This window comes from Melozone crissalis, unplaced genomic scaffold (assembly GCF_028551555.1).
Source record: "Melozone crissalis strain CALT ecotype California unplaced genomic scaffold, PUWL_Pcris_2 ptg000017l_1, whole genome shotgun sequence".
Taxonomy (NCBI): domain Eukaryota; kingdom Metazoa; phylum Chordata; class Aves; order Passeriformes; family Passerellidae; genus Melozone; species Melozone crissalis.
Genome location: NW_026535795.1, coordinates 13,026,137 through 13,050,111, shown reverse-complemented (window position 1 = coordinate 13,050,111; position 23,975 = coordinate 13,026,137).

The following is a 23,975-nucleotide window of genomic DNA, read 5'->3' as shown; positions in this document are numbered from 1 at the left end:
ACCAGTTGCTGATGCAGTGGAGGTGCAGGTAGGTTTGATTATTCTAATGCTGCATGTTTGGTGAGAATATTATTTCTTCCCAAATATTAACCTTCCTTCTTTGCTTGCATCTATTGGTGACAAGCTCACACTGACACACATTACTGGCTATTGATTCCTCATTGAGATATTCTCAATTCTTCAGTGAGATACTTTATTAGAATAATTTGCTCCCTGTGAAACAAATCTAAAAACCTTTAAAGAGATCTTGTGATGACATCAAGCAGCCACAAAACTGTGGAGCTGCACCCTGGTTCAAAATTGACTCTGCTCAGCAGTTTCATGTGTTATCACCTCATCCACCTCGTCTCTGGTTTTGCTATTAATGGCAAAAAAACTCCTGAGGTTCCCTCAGTTTTGTTGTTTTTCTTATGCAAGAGAAGAAAGTCTGACTAAATTAATGGAATTCTCAGCCTTCCATTTTACTGGCTGAGGTCTGTTTGCATCTTGTAAACAAGATTTAATATTCTTTAAAAAATCTCAGTAGAGCTGAATTCATATTTTGTTAAAGTATTGTCTTGTTTTAAGTTCAAAACCTTGGACATCCTGAGTTTGAGACTCCCACAGAGCTGCTGTAATTTGGGACAGGATATTCCCCACCTGAGTTCAGCACTCAGTATTTCACTGGGGTTTTTGTAACATGTTCCAACGTTGAAAAACAGCAAAGACAAGTATTTGCTCTCCATTTCATTGCTCCCTTGGGACTCTGATTAACCTGCTGCTCATTCCTTTCCTGAGGTAAATTCATGGGTTTGTTCTTTCTCTGTGAAGGAGGAGAAAAAAAAATAAAATCTTTGCCATCAGTGCTGTGTGAATCTCTGCCAGGCTGGTGTGAGCTGCTGTGGGCATGGGTGGCACCAGGCAGGTCCTGGAAGGGCTGAGGGGCTGCTTTGCTGTGGAGCCCTGCTCTGCTCATTGGCACCTCCTGCTCGTCACATCCACTGCGCTCCTCACAGCCAAGGAATGAAATGTCCAAGGACAACTTGTAATGCACCATTGGGCTGTAGAAATAACACCTCTGTACCATCAAATGACTGATTTCAAAGCTGTATCTTAAAGGGGCATCTCCCCTGGGCAGCCCCAAGAAAACCAAAGCACTTGAGAGCCCTCTGAGCAGTGCAGGAAATCCAGGGTGGGTCCCAGATCTTCAAAAACCAGCACTGAGGCACTGCCATGGATGCCTTGTGAGGGCTGACCTAGACCAGAGACTGGACAGAGCTAAAGAATAAAGCAGGGATTTATTAAAAGGCCTCCATGGATGCCCCTTGGGCAGCACAAGAGCCCAGCCAGGGCTGCACCCAACATGAACCAAAATGGTCCCAAAATGCACAAACGGGCACGGGGTCTGTCACTGTGATCAGTTCTGCTCCATTTGCATCTTGCAGTTCATTGTCCCATTCCAGCTTTAGCCCATGCAGTCCCACCCTGCTTGTTTTTCTCTCTCCAGCCCACGGTGTTTGTGCTCTTGGGCTGAGATTTGGATCATTTGTCCTTGGTGCCCAGCTGGAGCAGGAATTGTTTTGTCTCCCTGCTCTGTGCACAGAGCTCACCATCCCCTCATATGAAGCCCAGACCCACACACTAAAGCAGCACAGAATGTGAAAAATATAAAAGCTAAACCTGAGGCATCACCATGATGCAGCAGGGCTGGGATCCTGGACCTTTGATTGCTTTCAGTCTCAACATATTCTCCCCAAATCTGTGCCCTTTCCAGGGCTCCTGTTGATCTCCTTCATTCCCACACAAAGCAAAGTGCTGGGGGATGGTGCCACCACAGATGTCTGGGCTTTCTGCTTTGTTAAATTCACATCCATTATTTTAACATGCAAATTCCTTGGCTAGGAGAAGAAGGAAATGCACATTTCTTTTCTTGCTCATAATCATCTTTGCTAGTCATAGGGCAGTTGGAATAATGTGTTCTCTTTCAAATGAAAACAAAGGCATAAAAATAGAGCTTCAGAACTCAGAACAGTGGCAAGATCTTTAAATAAATCCCCTCAGAATACTCGATTTTCAAATTGGTTGCTTCAAATAGATTCACCATCTTACCTTCTCTCCAGAAGATGCTTTTATCAGATCCAAAACTAAAGGGCACTTAGTCAGAAGATCTTTAGTGAGGCTTTTCTAACAATTGCCTGTTAGACCTTAGCCAAAATCAAGTATCTGTTTTGCCTAGGTACATTCAGTTTTCTTTGCAGTTTTCCTTGGTGCAGTTTTCCTTTCCTTGTTCATTCTTTGCAGTTGTCTCCATTCCTGGCCCCTGCTGTTAAATTGCTGCTGCATTTCCCTGCAGAGAAGGCTGCACTTTATTGATAGATGAAGTGATTCCAAATAATCCATTGACCAAGGCAGTAACTATTTTTCTTTAGGGAAAGCCCCTTAGCTGGAATGTGCAGTTTAACAAACAAATAAAACAATGCCAAACTCACTTGCGGATGAAAGAGGGGGGGATTAAATTGGTGGAGAGAGAGGAATACATGGGCAGTGTTCACTGCCTCATCCTCTCACACTGGGGGAGAGGGTCCCTGAAGCAGGCAGTGTCTGCTGACCCTCAGGACTCCTGCTTGGCTTGCAGCAAAGCAAACATCCCTGGGCTGCATCCTGCAGGGAGGCAAATCCATCAGAGAGCTCACAGCCTGGAAATTGCTGCCTGAGCTGCCCCAAGCTGCCTCCTTGGGGCACCACGAGGCACCCTGGGGACACCAAGGAATCTCAGTCCCTGAATGTCTTGGTTTGAACAGACAGGTGTCTGCTGAGGAAGGCAGAACCCTCCCCTGAAATGGAAAATGTAAACCTCCTCTCTCTGAATTGTTGTAATTTTGAAATTAAGGGGCTCTCAGGCAAATATATGGGAACAGGAATAACAGTTCTTTATTAGAGAAATTAAAAATACAAATGCAATAGTACAAAAAAGAAAACAAACCACTGCCAGCGTGATCACAGGCCCTGTTCCCTGTGTGTCAGGGGGGTGTCCCAGCCCCATACCATGGGGGCTCAGCCCTCCTGCAGTGCCAGCTGTGGCTCTGCTGCAGCAGGGATCCTGCACAAGGGGGAGTTTTCCTCTGCAGCTCCAGGGCTGCTGCAGATGGGCCTGGGCTCCCTCTGGCCATGCAGGGCAGCAGAAAGCTGCTCCTCTGGCAATGCAGGGGGCAAAGGCTGCTGTGCTGTACCAGGCCCAGATTGGATCCAGGTAGGAATGCTTGGCTCCTCCCCTGGGCGGAGCATCTCCCCATGGGATGCTGGGATTGGATCAGCCCTGCAGGGACACTCAGTGGCCATGGACAGCAGAGATCTGCTGGAGGGAGGGTTGGCTGTGGGAGAGAGAAAGAAAAAACTGCCCCATGGACAGCAGAGAACTGCCCCAGCTCTCACAGATGGGGACAGAACACACAGCCCCATTGTACCTGAGGCCACTGAATTACCACAGACCTGGCAGTGCTGGCTCTGCTCAGTAATCCCTGCCTGCTCAAGGAAAATCCTGGATGTGAGCAATAGAGCAGGTCAGGGAGCTGAGAGCAGTGCCAGGCTGGCAGTGAGGATTTCACACTCGAGCAGATTGTTGCTGCCATTCCAGCACCTTCAGCATTGGGCTGGCTGGAGCACGAGTGCTGGGCCTTGGCAAATCCAGCTTCTGGGTTCTGGCTTTTCTACAAACTCACTGTGTGGATTTTGGCAACTTGATTAATTTCCCTGAGTGGGATCCAAAACCTGGGGAGGTCAAGGAGAGTCTTTTCTAGAGCTGAAATATACTTTAAATAGGCTCCTTAAGTCTGTGTTTCTAGTCTATAATGTGGGAAATGCTCTGCCTCTCCTTTCTTGGCTGCAAACTCTGCATGACAGGGCTTGTTCTTGGCTGGGAGTACAGCAGAGACCTGATTTGGGTTGGCATCCTGGAGGTTCAAGGCAAACAGAACCTGTGAGCACCCTGCAGACACAGGAACTCAGCTGTGGCAGGCACCATCCTTCCAAATTGTGTGCTGCTCATGGGTGGGAATGCAGAACAGAAGGGCTTGGATGGCTCATGTTTATCCACTGCAAAAATAAAACCACCCAAAGATAGGCAGGGTTAGCCTGAACGCAGGGGTTGCACTGGTGGTGAAATAACAGGGAAATTATTGTGGAATCACAGAATTCCAGCACGGTTTGGGTTGGATGGACCTTCAAACTCATTCCATCTCACCCCCTGCCCTGAGCAGGGACACCTCCCACTGGCCCAGAGTGCTCCCAGCCCTGTCCAGCCTGGCCTTGGGCACTGCCAGGGATCCAGGGGCAGCCACAGCTGCTCTGGGCACCCTGTGCCAGGGCCTGCCCACCCTCACAGGGAACAATTTTTTCCCAATTCCCAATCTGAGTCTCTCCTCTTTCAGCTCCCCCTTGTCCTACCCCTACCAGCCCATGCTCCAAGTGGCTCTCCTTCCTTTATAAATCCCCTGCAGGAACTGGAAGGCCTCAGTGAAGTCCCCCAGAGCCTTTTCCTCTCCAGGTAGATGACTCCCAGTATGACTTCAGCAGAAAGCAGCATTCCTGCAGGCATTTCCTGCTCTGCAAAAGACTTTTGCCTCTTTAGGCAGAGCCAGCACAGCATCTCTCATGTCAGGGCTGGTTCCTCTCCTGCTCCATGGCAGTTTTCCAAGGCACAGCTGGGGCTGTTTGCACTTCTGCCTGCAGCATCTGGGAGGGCAGGAGTGTCACTGTCTTATTTTCTGGAAAAATCCCTTTACAAGGATTTCTCTCCTGGGAAGCTGAGAAGCCTCAGAGAAAAAGGAAAACAATATTATCTGATTTGCTTCTCCTGTGTTTTGCTCCTTTGGAATGTGTTTTGGACATTGCTTATCCAACAGGTGAATTGTTTTTACTTAATGACCAATCACAGCCAGCTGTGTAGGACTCTGAGAGTCAAGAGTTTTCATTATTATGTTTTAGCCTTCTGTGTGTATCCTTTCTCTATTCTTTAGTATAAAATATAATATAATATAATATAATATAATATAATATAATATAATATAATATAATATAATAATCTTTCTAAGAACATGGAGTCAGGTTCATCATTCTTTCATCATGTTCCCAACGATGGGAAAATACCCTGAAAATACCACACAGGAGCTCCTGTCTCTCCCCCCTCTGCATTTCCAGCAGGAACCCACAATCCAGCCTCTTCCCTCAGCTCCTGCACAGCCTGAGTGCAGCTGAGCCCAGAGATGTGCTGCGCATTCCTGCATGGAAATGTCAGCCAAGTGATCCTCATTCCCAGCGAGCCACAGGGCTGGGGACATCCTTACAGGCCAAGTGGGTCACAAGCCCAGTCCCCTTGTCACACCAGCCCAGGCAAACCCCACAGTCCTGCTCTCAGTGTGTGGTATTTGCTGGGTCCCCAGGACAAAGGAGGAATTGAGAATCTGACTCCATGTTCTTAGGAGGCTAATTTATTATTTTATGATACTATATTATATTAAAGAATGCTGTACTAAAATATACTAAAGAATAGAGAAAGGATACAGACAGAAGGATAACAAGATACTAATGAAAAACTTGTGACTCCTTCCAGAGTCTGACACAGCTGGCTGTGATTGGTCATTAAGTTAAAACAATTCATATGTTGCATAAACAATCTCCAGCCACATTCCAAAGCAGCAAACAAAGGAGAAGCAAATCAGATAATTATTGTTTTCATTTTTCTCTAGGCTTCTCAGCTTCCCAGGAGAGAAATCCTGGCAAAGGGATTTTTCCAGAGAATATGACAGTGACACAGGGGGACAGGGCAGCTGTGGAGCTGGGCAGGGGCTGTGCACCGGCTGGGGTTCCACTGGGTCAGATACAGATTTGGGAACTCTGGAATGGATCTGAGGAGGTTTGGATAATAAATTTGGGGCTCTTCAGTAGCCAAGGAGAGGATTATGAGGATTATGTGGGACTGGGCAAGGGGTAGCTCAGGGCTCTGGAGCTTTGAATCTCTGAGAGGAGGAAGAGGGAAAGGCTGAGATGGAGAGGGATTGCAATGCTGAAATGGCCCCCACAAAGGGAGAGAATGATGCATCTGACTCCATGGATATCAGAAGGTTAATTAATTACTTTATTGTACTATATTATTCTATACATCTAAAACTGAACCTTCCAAGCACTCAACCCTGCACACACTGTCCAGAATCTCCTGACTGTCACCCAACAGTCCTGATACACACACACCTGGCCCTGACAGGCCAAGGAAACAAAACCCCATCACTGTGGGTAAACAATCTCCATGTTGCATTCTACTTTGGCACAAACACAGGCACAGCAAATTTTCTTTCTCTGAAGTTCAGAGAAAGTGAATCTCAAAAATATTCTTAAGAAGAATTGTGCCTTGCTTTTGTCTGTGAAGAGAAATGCGAAGCTGCAGAGAGGTGTGAGGATTTACAGGGGGTGGGCAGATATTAGGGAGGTCAGGTTCACAGAATTCACAGAATGACCAAGTTGGAAGAGACCTTCAAGATCATTGAGCCCAACCCAGCCCCAGCACTGCTGGAATTTAGGACATCCCTCTGACTGTCCTGGATTGCCAAGACCCCAGCCAGGGGGCTCAGAGACCCTGGCACAGAGCCCAAGATGCCTGTGGTTTTGATTATGACCCGTGGAGCAAATTACCGACCTTATATGAAGATCAGGAAGCCACGAAAGTCTAAGTAGAATGATAGGGAATCTATCATGGGTGAAAAACAGATTTTTTAGAATGGGGGTTCAGGGGGCAAAATGGAGTAATCTGGGCATGTCCAGCCTTTTTCCTTCTTCTTGGCTTCCATCTTCTGCTGTGATGGTGGCACTTACAGATTGGTTTAGAGTAGAAGCTCACTGTCTAAGACAGGTGATAGATATTGGGAAGTAATGTAAACATTGAACATGTAGCTTTTAGTATAAAAAGATAACACTGCCCTGGGGGCAGGCAGAGTGCCTGGACTGTCTTGCTGAGCTCTCGGCTGGACAGGAGAAAGAATTTTATAGATAAGAAGCAATAAACAACCTTGAGAATAAGAACTGAAGAGTTCTGACTCCTTCTTCAACTGCCAGGCTGGGAAAAGAGACTTTCTAACACATCTTGGGGTCACTCTGAGCAGCGAGAGATCCTGAGACAACACCTCAGCTAAACCCTGGCTTTGGTTGGGTGGGCACTGGAGCCTCCTGACCCAGTGGGTGACATCCGTGTCCCTGAACGAGCTGAGGTCCCTCCTGACCCAAAGCATGGTGTGACCTGCCAGAGGAGGGACACCCTGGGGACACCCTGTGCCTCAGGGCTCAGCATGAGGACACGGAGCTTTCCTTGTGCTGGGAGCTCAGCAGCCTGAGAATTCTGGCACAGGTGCTGCTCCTGAGCAGGGCAGTGCTGAGAGAGCCCCAGGGAGCATTGGAAGGGCAGCTTTCACACCTCTGGATCACCCCAAAAGCCTTCAGATCACCCCTGGCTGGGCAAGAGCAGGCAGGTTTCTCCCAGCCCTGACTGCACTGCTGCAGCAATTTATGGCTCCCATGAGCTTTGCTCGTTTAAAAAGTGCCCATGGAAGCATCTCTCATGGAAAGGCTCTCCAGCATATTTTAATGGGGAAGGAGTGAGTGCATTTATTTGAAGTGGTGCACTAGAAAGCTGCTCCAAGCCTGGCAGGCAGTTGTTGCCCACCACTGGGATGTAAAGAGAGGAAACACAAGCCCCATTGGGAACCCTTCATCACAGACTGAAAGACAAGTCCATGCCCAAGAACCCCCACAGCATTCAGCCTGATTTTGGAGTCTCCAGTGGAACTTTTAGTTCAGATGCGTTTCACTTTTGCATGTCTGTTCCCGAGGTCAAATCTAAGGTTGCACCACTGAAAAATGTAGATTTAGGATTCGTGTTGCTCCCTGGCACTTTTTATTCTTTCAGTGCTACCCTAAGTTTCATTAACCTGGAGTTAAACTAAGGTTATGCTGTTGGATGAGCATAATAAAACGCACTGCCTGGGCTGGGGAACATATTTCTTTCAGGGTGCTTTAAGAGCTCTATAAAGCTGTGATTAAATGATGTCTAAGCTTAGCTCTTCTGCAGCATCTTGCTGAGAGCAGAAGCAAAACCTTGTTGGGACCTTGTCTTTAACACAGCACAGTCACAACGAGCTGCAGGGCCACCAGACCCAGCAACTCTGCTTATTTTAAGCCGGCGACAGCTGAGGTGCAAATGCCTGTAACCCGATGCTCAGAGCCCTGCTCACCCTGCGGCCCCAGGAATGTGCTGGGGTGTGCTCAGGGAGCAGCTGGCACTGAGGGAGGGCTCAGAAATCCCACCCAGCACCGAGCTGGGGCTTTGGGAGGCACCAGATGGGCAGGGTTTGTTCAAGGGAAGCAGCTGCATGGAAAAGAAGGAAAAACAAGGAGAAAGTAAAAAAAAGAAAATTAGGCAAATGGGCAGAAACAGCTGGAGCTGTGCCAGGGAGGGTCAGGCTGGATACCAGGGAAAGGCTCTTCCCCAGAGGGTGCTGGCACTGCCCAGGCTCCCCAGGGAATGGGCACCGAGGCTGCCAGAGCTCCAGGGGCTGCCAGGGGTGCCTGGGGTGGGGCTGTTGGGGTGTCTGTGCAGGGCTGGGGCTGCCCTGGGTGACCCTGGGGGTCCCTCCCAGCTCAGGACATTCTGTGATCTCTTGCCCAACACAGAGGGTGCTCCTGGCTGCTCAGTGCAGAGGCAGCATTGGTTTTGTGGCACAGCAAGGAGATAAATCTGCTTCTTTTAATTGTGGTGTTTGGGTACTGATGTAGCTTCCTTGTGCCCTCCTTGGGCCCAGCCTGTCCCTGTTGTGCTGCATGGCCACCCCAGAGCAGGGTTTGCCCCTGCCACCACCCCACAGCCCACTGTGGAAGGGACACAGTCATGCAAAGGAGTAAAGGCTCATCTCCCAGCCAGTCAGACCTTTCCAGGGAACTTGAGCACAGTGGGTGAATGGTGCTGAAAAATCATTGCTGCCTGACTGTGAAGTGCCAGGCATAGCAAGGAGCTGAAACCCAGGGCTGGGGATTAACACCAGGAGCTCAGGCTTGTGCAGGCAGCAAACTTCAGCAAGATTTTCCCTTGGAGGAGAACAGAGCGGCTGTTACTGAGATGGAGAGAGCAGAGATCATTGCTGTGGAGTTATTTTAATCGAGGTTGTGTAACTTTACCTTGTTCTGAACTCCCAAACTTCTCTGGCTGGTAATAGGAACAGTGGCACAGCACGAGCAAGAAGCCTTGGAAGCTTCCCAGGGAAGCTGGGGAGTCAGAGATGTGCAGCTTAATATAGAGACAAAGTTTGAGCAGGCAGCAAAACAGCAGGGTCTGAGGGGCAGGCCTGGGTGAAGTCACAGCATTACTCACTTCCATGGCTGCTCTCCCTCCTCAGGGGCAGCTGAGTAAGGATTTCTTCATTTGCCAAAGGAATTTCTCAAGTGGCAAGGAGAAGAGTGCTGAAGTGATTCCCACAGGGGTGATTTGCCTGGGGTCAGTCAAGGACTGGACCTGCTGAGACTGCTCCCCACGGGGCTGTAAATCTGAGGCACTCCTGGTCCAAGAGTGAATATTGCACAGGCTGGGATGGGAAATCTCAGGTTCCTGTGGCTGAGGTGACCCTGAGGTATCAGAAAGTCTCTTTTTTCCCAGCCCCCACGACCGAAGAAGAAGTTGAGATTCGTTGGTTCTGGTTTTCAGGGTTGCTTATCTTTTCTTATTAATTCCATTCTTTCTCTGACCTGCTGAGATCTGTCCAGCAGGTCGGGTTGTGGCACAGTCCCTGCCCTTGGGGTGGTGTTAACTTTTTATACTAAGAATTATGTGTACTTTATTTACAATAATTTTCCAATACCTATCACCTGTGTTAGACAGTTTGTCTCTACTCTAAACCAATCCAGAAGTGCCACCATCACAGCAGAAGATGGAGGAGGAGGAGGAGGAGGAGGAGGAGGAGGAGGAGGAGGAGGAGGAGAAGAAGAAGAAGAAGAAGAAGAAGAAGAAGAAGAAGAAGAAGAAAGACAAGGCATACCCAGATTCCTCCATCTTGCTTCTTCAACCCCCATTCTAAAAACCCCAAAATTCCATTTTCACCCAGTGATAAATTCACTATCATTCTATTCAAACTTTTGTGGCTTGTACATCTTCACACAAAGTTGGTAATTGTTTCCATGGGTTAAAATCAAAGGCACGGGTGTGTTTGACTCTGTGCCAAGGTCTCTGAGCCCCCTGCCAGTGTCTCGAGTCACCCAGGGCAGACAGAGGAATATCCTGGGTCCCAACAGGAAAGGGCATCTGAAGGTGCAGGGCGGGACAGTGACTGTTCGATGCTGACACACAGAGAAATGTGGCCCAGAAGTGTTTGCTTAACATTTACAATTTGAACACTTCCATTTCCCTATACTTTCATGTATTATAGGGAAAAAGAGTCTTTCTCTATAGTTTTACAAGAGGATTTCAGTTTTAAATTTAAGGTATCTCTCTATCTTTCTTATCTGGGACTTGATTTTTTTTCTTTACTGATCTTGATGGTTGTAGGTTGTTTTTTTACATGTAGAGAATGTTTTTTTACATGCAGAGCAAAGCAGAAAACTCGAGGGGATTTCACACCATGGGGCTGTCCCAAGGGCAGCAGGTTGCTTCCAGTGGTGAGGATGAGGAGGGAAAAGGCAAAAGGGGGAATTCCTCCTGCCTCGTCTGGCCCTGGGCACACAGATCTGCCCACCTCAGTGCCAATCCTGACATCCCAGTGCTGTCCTTGGAGCAAAACCTTGAATTTCAGGAATTTCCAGGGCAGACTTGCTCCCCCCAGCCTGCCCAGCCCCACACTCTGAATCTTTCAGCAGAGCCAGCAAAGGGTTTGCAGGCAGCTTCTGATCACAGAGGTGATTCCTTCCAGCCCCAGTGACAGCTCTAAGTGCTGCAAAGTGAGCAATTGCTGCTATCCACACGAGGATCTGGAAATCACAGTGATTGTGCAGGGTGTGAGAGGGACCTGCCAGCTGCAGGTCACAGTCCTTTCCTGCCAAAACCACTTCAATTCCAGCCCTTGTCACCAGACACTTGCTCCTGGGACAGGGCACTCTTCTCACTGCATTTGCTGCTCTCTTATGGCTTGAAAGAAACAGCTCTTTGTCAGGCTCAAACCTCCTCCTGGAATACTTGACTCCAACACTAAACAGACAGAAAAGCCACTCAATGGAAAAGAACTTTGTGCTGTCCCTGTAAATCTTTCATCCAATGCTCTCCACAGGCACCAGGAGAGATCTCAGGGCATGATCTTTTTTGGGAGCATTGCAGAGATTAGGAGGTATAAATGTCAATCCATCCACAACTCCCTGACACTGAGCTGAGCTGCTGCTCCAGCAGGCAGGGAGGAATGGGAATTTTTCTTTTCAGTCCTCCACAGGACCTATTCCTGTGGAAAACCAGCTGTTCCTCGTGGATGGGGTGGGATCAGCCCCCAAAACTGGTTGGTTTGGTGTGTCCAAATCATGTCTGGGCATCCTCCAGTGCAAGGGAGACCAACTCACAATTCAAACTTGGCCACAGGGATATAAAATGAAAGAATCCAGTCTGACCTTGCCAAAAGGTGTGGGGTAAATCCTCATGTGTGTGTTCTGTCAGCCTGCCCTGAGCTGCTCCTGCAGGATGCTGTGGTTTCACTGTGCCTGGAGGTGTTGAAGGGAAGACTGGACCTGCCATGGTCTTGTTGACTGTGTGGGAAGATGGAACAGGAAAGCCTTATCAATATGATTGTCTGGCAAAAGATTTTGAGAATATGGAAACTATAAGTGAGATTGAAATGAAAGCAAGCTTTGAGATACCTCAGTTACTGAACAACTGGAAAACAATGGTGTGGCCAGCTGAAGGTGATCTCCTTCTGATGGAACAACACCCTCTGCTTGCAGATAGGCCCAAGGGTCAGAGCAGACCCTACAGCTTGGCAGAAGGGGCCCAAAGAGGAGTTTTTAGGGTTTAAAATGTAACACAGTATGGTAATGTAATGATTCTTATAGGCTGTATGGAAATGCTGTAGGATTTGTATCTTGTACTAGATTGGTCAGTGAGAATCAGAATATTCAACACAGAAGAAGATTTATGGTATTGGAACGGGAACCTTGCTCTCTTATCCTCTCTTACTCTCTCCCCCTCTCACCCTCTCTCCCCCTCTCCTCTCTCGGGCCTGCTCTGGGCTGTGTCTGGCAGCTCCCAGCAGGGCCCTGCCCCCAGGCCCTTTGCAATAAACCCCAAGTTCCAGCCCTGGCTGCAGAGATCTCTCGTGTCCGTCTGTCCTGACCGTCCTACCCCGCAATGCTCCTACAGTTGACAAGGCAGTGTTGGATCACTCAGTGATCTCAAAGGTCTTTTCCAGCTTCATTGACTATCACCATGATATTTTCTGAAAAATGCTGGGAAGCTGAGAAGCCTAAGAGAAAAATGTAAATAATAATAATCTGATTCTCTTCTCCTTCTGTGTTTTGCTGCTTTGGAATGTGGTCTGGAGGTTGTTTACCAGCAGGTGCATCTTTGATTGGTTCCATGTGAAATGTTTTTACTTAATGACCAATCAAAGCCAGCTGTGACCCTCTGAGGAGTTACAGGTTTTTATTGTTCGTTCTTTTTTAGCCTTCTCAAGTATCGTTTCTCTATAATTTAGTATAGTTTTAGTATAGCATAATAAATATAATATTATATGATATTATAGATATTATATGATATTATAGATATTATATGATATTACAGATATTATATATTATACGATGTGACATAATGTAATATAATATGATGTAATGTGATTATAATATAATATAATATAATATAATATAATATAATATAATATAATATAATATATCAGCCTTCTGAGAACAAGGAGTCAGATTCTCATCTCTCACCTCATCCTGGGGACCCCTCACAAACACCACAACTGACCCTGTGATTGAGGAGTCCTTGCCTTGCACACTGAGCTGTGCCCACAGACCCCAGCCCAGCCTGGAAGGTGCTGCCTGTGCTCCCTGCTGAGCCTGCACAGGGCAGGGCCTGCCCAGGGACACCCTCTGGAGAAGAGCACACACCACTCCCAGGTCAGAACAGCCTCAGGATCCTGCAGAGCAGCTCCTGATAGCAGAATTCCTGTCCCTGGAGCATCCTGCTTTTGGCAGGCCTGTCCATGGCATCCACACTGAAGCAGAGGCTGAAGTTTTCTCGGAGCAATCCCTGGTTGTGGTTAACCCTTGGTGGTGAGCAGAGAGCTCCCTCCCATCTTGTGGCTGCATGCTCTGAGCTTTGTGAGCACCTGCAAGGAACAGGATCCTGGAGAATATCCCCTCATTTTCACTTTTTGATGTAGATTAAGCAGTGGCTCAGGAGGTCATGTTTTGATCTCAGCATTAAAGCACTTCAGGAGAGACAGTTCCTGTTCAGGAGGAGTGAATTATTTGAGGACTATCACTGCCTAGCACATTTTTCTTCACTAATGCCACTTCATGGCTAGAAAGTCTCAATTGCAAGTCACATGTGTAAACATTGGAGCAGTCATTTATCCAGTGCACAATTTGTAGGGATGACAAGTCATTTAAATAGTGTGTGTAACGCAGAAAACCCCGCCACTGATTTAGTGGCTTTATTATTACGCTGTCAGGAAAATTAATGTTCTATTTGCACAAAGCATCTATTCAGGCTCCCTATCTGCAGCAGCACAGAGGTTGGGATGAGGGCTGGGTGTCCCGAGGATGGAGAGCTGTGTGGTGTCCCAGCTCCCAGGGGAACTGCCCTTTCCCAGGATTGCCTGGCACTGGGAGCAGCACATCCCAATTACCAGCTGAGAAGGCCAACAGCAGAGTGACAGACAGCCCTGAGTGTGAACCCACAGGAATGACTCACCCAGCTCTGGCTCCTTTCCAATCAAATGGTGGGAATTCTTTTCTTTTTTTTCTTTTTTTTTTTTTTTTCGGTGGGCAGAGGTGCCTAAGGGAAAAGCACAGGAAGGAAAATATCAGCAACAAGCTCTGCAAAGGCAGAAACAACTTGGCTGTGTTTTATAAGAAGAGCAAGGAAGATGCTCTCCCACGTCTGCCTGCCTTGTGCACTGTGTTTTCCAACAAGAACAGTCGGATATAAATTGGCAGCAGAAGCAGGGGGGCTGTTCCAAGAGAAGCTGGAGTGGGATCATTGAGGCAGGAGTGGGATCAGTGGAGCAGGAGTGGGATCAGTGGGGCAGGAGTGGGATCAGTGGGCAGGAGTGGGATCAGTGGGCAGGAGTGGGATCAGTGGGCAGGAGTGATGCCCTGCTGCAGCCCCAGGGCCTGGCTCAAAGCAGAGGGTCCAGTAGCCATGCTGGGCTCAGCCAGTCTTGTCCAGGTGGGCTCATGGTGACAGGCCCTGGAGCCAGGCTGGGATCAGCAAGGCCCAGCCCAGGCTTGGCTGTGGTCAGGCTGGGCTGGGATCAAAGGGATGAGCAGGGAGCTCCAGCAAGGGCCTTCCCAGCTCTTTCCCAACAGCCCAACAGTGGGGTACAGCTGCACCAGAGCTGGCTCAGAATCCCAGAATCATTCTGCTTGGAACAGACCTCCCAGACCATGAGTCTGACCTGTGCCTGATCCCCACCTTATCCCCAGTCTAGAGCACTGAGTGCCATGTCCAGTCCTTCCTTGGACACGTCCAGGGATGGGGACTCCACCACCACCCTGGGCAGCCCCTTCCAGTGCCTGGCCACCCTTTCCATGAAGAAATTCCCCCTGGATTCCCTCACCACCTTGTGGGGTGCTTTTTAGAGACAACTTTTGAACTATTTTAATGCAGGTTCCTAATTTTCCATATGTTTGGGAGCTTGGAGGGAAATTAAGGGAGCCACAAGGAGCCTGTGCACCCTGAGAGCCTCATCCTCAGTTCTATTTAGAGTTTCCTACCTCTCCTTTCAGGGAGACTGCATATCCCATGAGCCAGTTGTCTGGAAAATGCATGGCCAGGGGGTACAGACTGCTGTAAATATTCCCTGGTGTGATGGCAGCAACCTGGAGGAGGGAAAATAAACTGTCAGCTTGAGAAGTGAGAGAACAAAGCCGTTAATAAGAGCATCTAAACAGGCTCTGGAGCATGGACCTGCACCAGGGAATGGATGCAGCATGGTGGTAGCCATGGTGGGTTTTACAGGGATCTCCCAGGGCAGCTGTCCTGGGTTGTAAGATGTGGCTGGGTGTGCAGTCTGTCCCCATCTGTCAGAGGTGGGGCGGTTCTGTGCTGTCCATGGGGCAGTTTTCTTTATCTCTCCCACAGCCAATCCTCCCTCCAGGAGATCTCTGCTGTCCATGGCCACTGAGTGTCCCTGCAGGGCTGATCCAATCCCAGCATCCCATGGGGAGATGCTCCGCCCAGGGGAGGAGCCAAGCATTCCTACCTGGATCCAATCTGAGCCTGGCCCAGCACAGCAGCCTTTGCCCCCTGCATTGCCAGAGGAGCAGCTTTCTGCTGCCCTGCATGGCCAGAGGGAGCCCAGGCCCATCTGCAGCAGCCCTGGAGCTGCAGAGGAAAACTGCCCCCTTGTGCAGGATCCCTGCTGCAGCAGAGCCACAGCTGGCACTGCAGGAGGGCTGAGCCCCCATGGGATGGGGCTGAGACACCCCCCTGACACACAGGGGGCAGGGCCTGTGATCACGCTGGCAGTGGCTTGTTTTCTTTTTTTTTTTTTTTTTGGTACTATTACAATTGTATTTTTAATTTTCCTAATAAAATTAAAATTAAAATTTTAAAAATTCCTAAATTTTCCCTAAAATTTTCCTATTCCCATATCTTTGCCTAGGATGCTTTTAATTTCAAAATTATAATAATTTGGAAGGAGGGGGTTTTCATTTTCCATTTCAAGGGAGGCTCCTGCCTTTCTTAGCTGACACCTGTCTGTTCAAACCAAGACAGCAGCAGAGCCTTCCAGCAGATCCCTTTGGGCAGGATCCTCTGCAGTGGTGATGGGTGGGCAGGCAGGGACCTCTCAGAACAAATCTGAGCCCTCCTCACATTCCCTGTGCATCATCCAAGGTCAGGATGCACTTGAGAGATTCCAGCAGGCTCTCATGGAGATATGGCCACTCAAACCAGCTGTGGTGAGATGGGCTGAGAAGAAAATGAAACACCAAAGGAGAACCAACTGTCAAAGCACTTTAACCTCTGAGACAACCAGATATTTATCCCTTTGGAGTTCCTCCTGACAGACCACAAGCAGAGGGAAGCAGAGCCAGCCTGACCTGGTTTGCCGTGTCTTTTTACATCTGCATTCTGATGAAGGCTCCCTTAATCATACGGGTTGTGTAAAGCAATTTATTCTGCCATTTTTGTTTAGTTCCCTGCAGGTTTCTGAACCTTTTATGGAGCCTTGGGTGAAGCTGTTGAGCTCCTGGAGCTGTGAGACACCAGAGCAGGCTGTCCATGAATATGAGGGATGAGCATTCCAAGAGGGTTTCAAAGCACAGACGGATAGGGCTCTCAGTGACCTGATCCAACCTTGAAGTTGCCTGCTTTGAATTTGCCTATGATTCCAAATTCTCTCTGCTACCATAAGACTAGAAAAGGGATGTTTTATTAAAAGCCAGAATGTTTATTCAGTCTCTTAAATCTGCACGTTCAAGAAAGGAGAAATGATTTCTTTTTATTTATAATAAAATTCTGAGGTTTCAGAACTAATCTGATGGAAACTTTGATGTCTTCTCTGCCTTTTTTTTTGTTTTTGGTGATAAGGGCTTGGGTTTGAAAACTAAAAACCAAGACATTATTAGTTAAAAAAACAGGGGAAGTCCAGTCCTGGTGACTTTCCCTCCCTTCTGGTTCTCTGAGGGATGTGTTGAAATTCCAAGCTTCTCTGGAAGCTGACTGCAAGGAGACACCATAGCTCTCCTGGAAATCCTCTCTGTGTGGGAGAGGAGAGAGGGAGGCATTTAAGGATAAGAAGAGCGAGGCAGGGGGGAGCCAAGCTGCTCAGCAGTCAGATGGAGTTACTCTCTGCCAGCCCTGGGTGCCCCACTGGGCTTTACCTGCTCCAGCTGCAGGAACAGCAGAGCTGCCTGTGCTGCATCAGCTGCCCTGCCCAGAGGAGGTGGGATGTGGGCCAAAAAGTGCTTTTGGGCAAGGCTGTGACCTACTGAAGGGATGGAGTGGTGTCACTGAGCTGTCCCTGCCCTGCTGTGTCCCTCTCCCAGTGCTATCCCTGCCCGCAGATGGAGCTGAGGGGTTGAATCCCTGCTGCAGGCTGGGGAGGGCACTTGCAGTGGGAATGCTGCAAACAGGAGGCCTGAGCTCTCAGGAAGGGGCAATTTTCCAGTGAAGATGGGCCAGGACACATCTGGGTGTGGAGTTTGGGGTGACACCATTAGTGAGTGATGGTGATCTGATTAACTGCACAAGCAGCCCATGAAATGAGGGCTTTGCTCTTCTGCATAGCATGAAAATGGAATAATTAACCAAGGAAAGTGTGATAACCAATTAAAGAATAGTGGGATGCGGGAAAGGAAAAAACTCCAAACCAATAAAATGGAGGCTCCATAGCTTAACACAACAGGGATATGGAAATACTGCACAAGGAAAGGTGGGAATGCAATTTCCAGACCCTTTGTTTTTACCTCTCTCCATGAGGAGTTCCTTGCAGCTGTGCTTGATCCTGTCCCTGGATGAAGGAACCTGGTGGATGAAACCTCAGCTTGGATCAGGGAGTGAGGAGAGCTGGCAGCTGGAAGGGAACACAGTGGGACACCCTGTTAATTGTGGTGAATGACCCAAAACAGAGCATGGAAAATATGAAATGAACAATATCCTTGACTGTGAGTCCAGTGACAATGGAAGGAATACAGGGAAAAGTTCTGGGAAGGGCCTGGATGATCTTTAAGGGCAATGATGAGGGGGAAAAAAGGCTTGAGAGAGGAGGATTCACAATGAAATCTGTCACCTGGAACTGGGTGACAAGATCAGCTTTGCACCTCATTTTTTCTGAAAATGCAGTGGTTTAGAAGAGGCTTTAATTTTTCTTTATTTTGTGTTAATTTCCTTTATTTTAAAGTACTCCTGGCTTTAGGTTTCTGCTGCTGTTTCTTTGATTCAGCCTCAACATGAGTGGAACCCAAGGTCCTGTGGGGGCTCTCTAAGAACTCCCCTTTGTGTCAGTGGATCCACAGCAGCTCAGGTTCCTGCCAGGTAAACCCTTTTACCCAGTTTTGGGCAGTATCTGCACCTATGGAAGAAAATTCACTGCAAGAAACCAAAAAGGGACCCTGGCACTGTGTGTCCCTGAAGGACAGGGATATGCTTCTGGGTTATCCTTGGCGATTATTGCAGGGATAAATGGGCAGGAATTCTCTAACTCCACACGAGACATTTTGGCTGGCTGGACAGTGAGCTCTCCGTGCTGTTTGGGGACTCCTGAAACACACGCAGCACAGAACAGGATGTTTTTAAACTCACTCTGCACAACACTTCTGTCCATCTCCACTTAAACCAGCAGTGTCACTAACTGTAGTAAATGTATTTATTTTCCTGTTCTATCTTGTTAAACCCCTGCTTTTCTCTGCTGTTGCACATCAGGGATGTTAACTCAGTACTAACCTGGTAAAGCTGCAGAGCTGGGCCCAGGGGAGAGCAAGGAGAGGTTGCTGGGAAGGCATCCAGCAGCTGAAGCAGAAAAAATGTGACTTTATAAATCCTTCATCCCCTACACCTTTCCAGAAACATTTCTCAGCAGCTTCCTTATGTAAAATTAAACTCTACTCTGGCTGTGCTTCACTCTAACTTCTGTGCTTCAAAACAGCCTCGCTCTGTCATTTCTTTGGAACAGCAGGGTTTGTCCTTATCTCTTCCACACCCAATCCTTCCTCGGGAGGAGACATCTGCTGATAACAGCTCTTGAATGTCCCTGCCTGGCTGATAAGAACTACAGCATCCCATTGGGAGATGTGAGCCCAGAGGGAGGAGCCAAGCATTCCTACCTGGATATAGTCTGGAGGTTCTGGAACACCAGCACAGCTTCTCCACTGGATTCCCCAGAGGAACAGCAGCTGCCTCTGCCACTGGATCAGAAATACAAACCAACCATGCCAGAGTGATCACAGGCCCTGGCCCCTGTGTGTCAGGGGGGTGTCCCAGCCCCATCCCATGGGGGCTCAGCCCTCCTGCAGTGCCAGCTGTGGCTCTGCTGCAGCAGGGATCCTGCACAAGGGGGGAGTTTTCCTCTGCAGCTCCAGGGCTGCTGCAGATGGGCCTGGGCTCCCTCTGGCCATGCACGGCAGCAGAAAGCTGCTCCTCTGGCAATGCAGGGGGCAAAGGCTGCTGTGCTGTGCCAGGCTCAGATTGGATCCAGGCAGGAATGCTTGGCTCCTGCCCTGGGCGCAGCATCTCCCCATGGGATGCTGGGATTGGATCAGCCCTGCAGGGACACTCAGTGGCCATGGACAGCAGAGATCTGCTGGAGGGAGGATTGGCTGTGGGAGAGATTAAGAAAAAACTGCCCATCAACAGCAGAGAACTGCCCCACCTCTGACAGATACAGAAACAGAATTCACAGCCCTAAACCACATCTTATAACCTCAGACCTAGGCAGCACCACTGGTGCAGGCACTCCTTAAAGCCTCCACCCTCCCAGAGCAGGAGCATCCTGCACATGAAATGGGGCACAAAGAGAAATGAACTGAGCTTGCCTTGTTCAGGGCATTTCCAGGAGAATGTCAGGGATTTGCTCCCTCTCAGCTCCCAATAAAGCCCTGCCAGGCCCCAGAGAGCCACAAAAAGAAGATCCTAAGAGGAAAAGACACAAAGAGAACACAAGCACAAGGTGTGGGCAGGCTTGGCCTTTGACAGAGCCTGAGGACAAGCAGAGCTGTGCATGGGTGGAGGAAAGCATCCATGGGGAAAATCCCAGCCCCAGCAGAGCCATGAGCAATCCCTGTGAGTCTCCTGCTTGGCTTTAGTCACCATGCAAAGGGATAGAAAGGGACATTCAGCCATGGCACCTTTCAGGATCACTTCCTAGCCCAGCTGGGGGTACCAAAGGAATCCCTGCTGAGTGATTTCATGTCTAACAAAAGCTGCAGACGCTGATCTCACCAGTGAGCAATGACTCTGAGGAGCTGGAGTGTGACGTTTGGGAAGCCAGGATGGCTCTGCATCCCCTCACCCTCAATGGGCTGTTCCTCCTGCTTTGCTGTGACTTCTCATGTATTTTTGGAGAGAAATGAATGACAGACTATGAGAGACCATCATTGCCCTCCCTGCTTTACAGAACTCAGTTTATCCTCCCAGTCAGCTTTGTTTAAGGAGCCCAAGGTGCAGGAAAAGCTGTTCCCAAAGGGTTGGGATGCTCTCCATTTGATTTTCAAATCTTATTGTCGCTGGCCAACAACTATAAATAGGTGGCACTGCCAAGGCTGGCATCAAACCCAACATATTTGAGGGAAATAGAAGAAAAGCAGCTTCTTCCTGCAGACTTTGATGTCCTTTGTTCCCAGGTGACAACCCCCTCTCATGCCACTGCTGGTGCAGAGCATTTCAGAAGTTACCTGCTCTTACCCCACTTCTGGGAGCTTTGCTTGTGCACCTCATCACAGGGACAGTGTTCAGAGTGAAATTCCCTCTGGTTCTTTCCAGATCTCAGGGGAAAGGAATTTCAGATTTTTTACTTGCTCTTACCAGGAGCTGAACATGGGAGGGCAGGTCTGTGAGTGCTGTAGAGTCTCCTATTTCCCTTGGCTTCAATGAAGTCCTGATGATTTCTGGATTTAAGGTTCCCTCCCATTCTGAGAGTCCAGGAGGGAGATCCAAGGCCCTTCTGCCTTCAGATTCCTGAAAATTGTTTGGGTTGGACAAGAGTTTCAAAACCATTGAGTCCAACCATTCCCCCAGCACTGCCAAGCCACTAAACCATGTCCCCAACTGCCACATACACAGGGCTTTTAAACCCCCCAGGGTATAGTTGCTTCAAAGCCTGAATTAGGAATTTTCTCCCATGATGGACACTTCATTAAATCCACAACGTTTTGTAAAGCACAGCAGAATTCTCTGAAATGCTCCTCCTGGAGCGGGTTTCTCGTCTTCATCGTGTGGATGAAGTGACATTGTCACAATATTTATCTGTTTCTCAGCTTGTTTTGCTGGTGACATTGCTGCTGAAGAGTGCTCTTGTCACTCTGGAGAAATGCTCAGTGTGTTTGCAGTGACTGCAGGAAGAAACTCTCATGGATCCCCACAGGAACTGACTGAAGGATGGCTGAGCTGATCAAACAAAACCAACTTCTGCAGTTGTGGGTGTGGGGAGAACGGGGGAGTTCTGCTTCAGCAGGATCCCCAAAGAGCAGGGGGATGGCAGAGGGGTCACTGGGGAGTGGGTTTGGGACTGGCCCAGCCTCCTGCACCTGCCCTGCACTGCTCCTGCTCAGCTTCATCCTCACACTCCTCATCCTCACCCTCACACACTCCTCATCCTTACACACTTCTCATCCCTACACAGTCCTCATTCTCATTCTCACACACTCCTCATCCTTACACACTCTTCACCCTTACACACTACTCATTCCTTACACACTCCTCATCCTCACACACTCCTCATTCCCTACACACTCATCTTCACACACTCCTTGTGCTCACACACTCCTCACCCTTACACACTCCTCCTTCCTTACACACTCCTCATTCCCTACACACTCCTCATCTTCACACACTCCTTGTGCTTACATACTCCTCATCCTCACACACTCCTCATCTTCACACACTCCTCATCCCTACATATTCCTCGTGCTTACACACTCCTTGTGCTCACACATTCCTCATCCTCACACACTTCTCCTTCCCTACACATTCCTCTGTCACAGACATCTTTTATGAAAAATCCTTTCCTTAGGATTTTGCTCCTGAGAAGCTGAGAGGCCTCAGGAACAAAATGTAAACAATAGTCATCTGCTGCTGTGGAATGCAACAGGTGCATCTGTGATTGGTCTCATGGGGATGTTTCTAATTAATGGCCAATCACAGTCAGCTGGCTCGTACTCTGACCAAGATACAAACCTTTGTTATTCATTCCTTCTTTTTCTATTCTTAGCTAGCCTTCTGATGAAATCCTTTCTTCTAGTTTTTTAGTATAGTTTCAATATAATATATATCATAAAATAATAAATCAGCCTTCTGAAACATGGAGTCAGATCCTTGTCTCTTCCCTCATCCTCACACCCTCCTCCTCTCCTACACACTTCTCATTCCCTACACACTCCTCATTCCTTACAGGACTAATTGTCTGCTCAGAAAAATCAGCCTTTGTCACATTCACCCACTGGTTTTTATATCATACCTCCTCTGAAATAATATAACTATTATAAAATAATGTAATTACACCCTTCCACCCCAATTTCATCAGTCAGCTTAGTGCACTGTGGTTGCCTTTAATTTATTTTCCTAGCAATTAAAATGTGTACCTACTTCTGCCAGCTCCTTAAATCCAATACCACTTCAGACATTTCTACCAAGAAAATAATTTGGTTTGTGCTGAGTAGATGAACTTCTTGATTACTGGATTCTGCAAAAGGCCACATCTTCCCTGATATTATTTTTAATTACTCTTTTGCAGTTTTCCTCATGTAGGACATTTTGTGTTGCACACATTTATAGTTTCCTAAATGTTCTTTTTGTTTAGGTTTTCCTCCAGAAAAGGATGAGAAGACATCTCATAAGAGAACCAGAATGGTCTGGGTTGGAAGGGACCTTAAAGGCCATCTCATTCCACCCCTGCCATGGCAGGGACACCTTTCACTGTCCCAGGCTGCTCCAAGCCCTGTCCAGCCTGGCCTTGGGCACTGCCAGGGATCCAGGGGCAGCCACAGCTGCTCTGGGCACCTGTGCCAGGGCCTGCCCACCCTCACAGGGAGGAATTCCTTCCTAATATTCATTATAAACCTCTCTTGTTCTACACCCCTGTCCCAGCTGATTCAAAGGAGAACAAAAGAACATTCCTGAGCTGCAATTTGTGCGACACTTTCCAAGCAAGCTGGCCAGGAAAGGGAAGCAATTTAAGGACATGAATTATTGTTAGAGCATCTCTCTATGTCACTGTCATATTTTCTGGAAAAATGCCCTTGCCCAAGATTCTTCTCCGGGAAGATGAGAAGCCTCAGAGGAAAAGGAAAACAATATTATCTCATTTGTTTCTCCTGTGTTTTGCTGCTTTGAAATGTGTTTGGACATTGTTTACCAACAGGTGATTGTTTCATTGGTTTCATGTGAATTTTTTTGGCTTAATGACCAATCACAGCCAGCTGTATCAAGGCTCTGGAAAGTCACAAGTTTTTAATTAATATCTTGTTAAGCCTTCTGTAAGTATCCATTCTCTATTCTTTAGTATACTTTTAGTATAGCATAATATAATATAATATAATATAATATAATATAATATAATATAATATAAGCCTTCTGAGAACATGGAGTCGATTCATCATTCCTCCCCATGACGGGAGACCCCAGAAATACCACATCTCTAGGCTTGGGTGATTATTTCAGAAGGAAGAAAAAAGGAAATAAAAGGTCTTTTTCTCGTAATTCAGAGGCTGAGAGAAATAGCAGTGATCCTCTGGCTTTCCCTGGCCCAGCCTCCCTCTGTGGGAAGGGCAGCTGGCTGCCAACTGAGCTGTGTCCTCACACCCATCACAGCCTACCATCCCCTGATGGAACATCACACTGATCTCAAGGCCCTGGAGCACAGGGTGTGACGTCCCCCCTCTGGGAGGGTGCCCACAAAATACCTGGAAAGGTTCTCCAGCCTCCAGGTGGTGAGGTAGGAGTAGGTAGAGGAGGAGTTGTTTTCTTTTCTGTTCTCTTCCAGTCGTTTTATTGTCCTGGGGTGACGTTATGATGCTTGCATCCCCAGTGATTGTTCTGTTCATGCTGGATATTATGTTCTGTGCCTTCAAGACTGCCTCTGAAGAGTTAAAGTTTTGTTTTGGTTTTG